The 3,501-nt window shown below is 51.2% G+C and overlaps 1 non-coding gene across 1 annotated transcript; it reads left to right on the top strand.

Annotated features, from left to right (window-relative positions):
* The first annotated feature begins 2,952 nt into the window (after positions 1 to 2,952).
* Positions 2,953 to 3,139, top strand: LOC123360476. The gene has a single exon (XR_006576025.1). It is a non-coding gene; the product is annotated as a U2 spliceosomal RNA (small nuclear RNA).
* The last annotated feature ends 362 nt before the right edge of the window (positions 3,140 to 3,501 follow it).

Below are 3,501 nucleotides of genomic sequence, written 5' to 3'. Positions count from 1 at the left end.
GGGTGGGAGGGTGCAAGGTGGAAGTTTCACCTAGGGCCCAAAACTTCCTTGCACCCGACCTAGGGCTTTCCGCACCCCTGACAGGCTGATTAGAACACCTGCAGCCAATCAAGGCAGGCTACTCAGGGCACTTGGATTTAAAAAGGAGTCACTTCAGTTTGTGGTGTGCATGTGAGGAGCTGGGAGCAAGAGGTGCAAGGAGCTGAGAGGGAGAGGGTGTAGCTGCTGGAGGACTGAGGAGTACAAGCGTTATCAGACACCAGGAGGAAGGTCCTGTGGTGAGGATAAAGAAGGTGTTTGGAGGAGGCCATGGGGAAGTAGCCCAGGGAGGTGTAGCTGTCATGCAGCTGTTACAGGAGGCACTATAGACAGCTGCGATCCACAGGGCCCTGGGCTGGAACCCGGAGTAGAGGGCAGGCCTGGGTTCCCCCAAACCTCCCAACTCCTGATCAGACCCAGGAGGAGTTGACCCAGACTGTGGGTTCCACCAGAGGGGAAGATCACTGAGGTGAGCAAATCTGCCAATAAGCGCAGGACCCACCAAGGTAGAGGAGGAACTTTGTCGCAGCCTCTAATTGCAGTGTTTTTAAACGGTCTGCATGTTGCTTGCAGGCTCCTAACACTTGCCACAGCAGCTCCTTTTAACTTCCATCCAACCATCTGTACTTATGCCGATAGGTCGACTTTAGGTCTTTAACTTTGATTGGTAGCTGAGAAGATGGTATATCGGACAGAAACCCGTTCGACAAACCTCTTCATTTCCTTGTTATTTCCTGACTTCTTTATTCATCACCTTTTCCTTATTTCCCAGCAGATTGTCTAGATCTGGGTGCTAGCAGGGGGACCTGACGGGCTCCTTATTTTCTGATTTCTTTCGGAAGCATTGAACTTGCCAGGGCATAGTCAGATTCTGGATGTTCATGGAAATGTAACACCTCAGGCTCAGCTTTAGTTCTGTTTCTCAGCTCTTTTGGAAAATCGATCTTTAGTCTGTCATGTAGCATCCTTGCATTAGGAGATGGCTAATTAATAAGACCATAAACCTTGGCAATCAAATGGAACCTGAAGTCCACAGAAGAACCCGAAAGGCCCTTGGGGAGTGGAGTGCAAGTTGAGGAAGACTTCCCTGCACAGCTTCTCTCTCAATTCTCGTTTTCCTGTATTGAGCGCAAAAGTCGGGAATCAGCTCAGGGTAGGGTTATACCATATGTGTGCAGTGGTTGGACAAGAAACTGGACTGGTATGGAGCAAAACTATCTTATCTGTGCCTGATGACTGTACGTTTGAGAAGGAGCAGAAAAGAGCATTGGGGCTGCGGGATAGCGCTTGCATAGGCTTTCTGTGGCCTGTTTTGCTGTAAGAGTTAACAGTGAGAGATTGTTAGTCACAGGTCAGTGGGTGGGTTTATGCAAATTAGGAGCATACAGGGAAACCAGCAAGAGGAAGGAGGCTGAAAGACTTCTCTGTCTTTGAACAGAATTGTGTGTTAAGGGCTCTTGCTTTGAATTCTTCCAGTGGAGTCATTTCGGGGAAGTGATCATCACTTTGAGTTACCTAGTTATCAAAGCCTTGTGAATGGTATTTGGTGTGTGTCCGGGAGCTCCTCGTGCTGAAGTAAAAAACAGTGGGGGAAGAGCGGCTGCCTAGCATCCGAGACTCTGAGCATCGCTTCTCAGCTCCTTGGAGCTAAGATCAAGCATAGTCTGCCGACTGGGAAAGCGACTGGGCTGCCGATAGGTGTGGAGCGAGGGACGGCAGGAGCTAGGAGTCCTGGTGCCACATATCGGGACGGAGGGCAACACCATCATCAGCCCCGGAGCCAGAGGCATGCTGGAGAGGTCGCTGAAGGCTGCCACCCACGCGCTCTACGTGGACACCCTGAAGAAAAAGCCGGACCAGGGCAAGGCTTTTGAGGTCACCAGCAAGTGGGACTCCAGCAACCACTTCCTCCCCTCAGGCAGCTTCATCCGTTTCGCCGACTGGCGGTTCATACACCGCGCCCGGCTGAACTGTGTCCCCCTCAACGGAGCCATCCGCCACGGGAACCCGGACAAACGCTGCCGGAGGTGCGGGTACGCCATGGAGACCTTGCCCCACGTCCTGTGCAGCTGCAGACCCCACGGCAGAGCCTGGCAGCTGCGCCACAACGCCGTCCAGGACCGCCTGGTGAAGGCCATCGCCCCGCACCTGGGAGAGATCGCTGTCAATCGCGCCATCCCCGGCACCGACAGCCCGCTGCGCCCGGACATCGTCATCACGGATGAGGACCGGAAAAAGATCATCCTCGTCGACGTGACGATCCCGTTTGAGAATAGGACCACGGCCTTCCGCCAAGCCCGAGCCCGCAAACTCGAAAAGTACGCTCCCCTGGCTGACACCCTGCGAGCAAAGGGCTACGAGGTCTACACCGACTCTCTGATCGTTGGGGCCTTGGGCGCCTGGGACCCCCTTAATGAGCGCGTGCTGCGGACCTGTGGGGTGGGCCGTCGCTACGCGCGGCTCATGAGATGCCTAATGGTCTCGGACGCTATTCGGTGGTCCAGAGACATTTACACAGAGCACGTCACCGGCCACCGTCAATACCAAGAGTGAGCCGGCGTGACTCCACGCACCCGCAAGGGGGAAGAGACCTGTAAACTTCCTCTATTGGACTTTATCCCCTGAGCCCTGAACCAACCAAACTGAACTCTGCCCTGTGAGGGTCATCCTATCACCATTACCCAGTCCGCTCATTTACTCACGCCCACGACTATCCATAACCTGTTTGTATGAGTGATGTGCCCTCACTGCTTGCTGGCTGTACCTTGAACTCTCTCACCGTATACCCCGCATTGGGGACATGACAGACTGTGTATATGTATATGCCGTCCAATACCAAAATGCTAACATCCCCCCACAACCTGTATGTTACCCCCAATGACACAATAACTGACGCTTCAAACACTTTGTAACATTTATTTTAAATATTCTCTAATAAAATTTAAATCTGTTCTTATCAGTTTAATATCTGATAGGTCCTTTATTTGAGGACTGTATATTATTTTTGATTTTTGAAACAAGGGGTTGGAATAGGAGCTTGCTCTGTCCACCCCATGCATTGACCTGGTATTGCAGTGTCTCCAGGACCAGTGCTTCTCCTTCTGGGGAGAATTGTCTGGTTAGAAAAGCAGAAAAAGTTTCACTCTAAAGATGCTGATTTGAGAAGATTTTTTTTAAAGTAGTTGAAAAATCAGGTATCTTTAGCACTTTCTTCATAACAACATATTGTTAAAATTTCTTGGGAGTGTTTTCTGAGTCTACAGCTGTGAGTTTCTTTGTCTTGCTAGAGGATTGTTTTAAAAACTGAAATTCTTCTATTTGCTGTGAGTCTTTTCAACAACACGAGGGATGAATGTTTTCCGGACTGAGGGTCTGTTTGGGAGATGGTTGGTTGGGGGGGGGGGGTTGTGTGTGTGTGTGGGGGGGGGACACACAGATTGGTAATATTCGAGGTCACATGTA

The sequence above is a fragment of the Mauremys mutica genome, unplaced genomic scaffold (assembly GCF_020497125.1).
Source record: "Mauremys mutica isolate MM-2020 ecotype Southern unplaced genomic scaffold, ASM2049712v1 Super-Scaffold_100267, whole genome shotgun sequence".
NCBI classification, from domain to species: domain Eukaryota; kingdom Metazoa; phylum Chordata; order Testudines; family Geoemydidae; genus Mauremys; species Mauremys mutica.
This window is presented reverse-complemented; position numbering and strand designations above follow the sequence as displayed.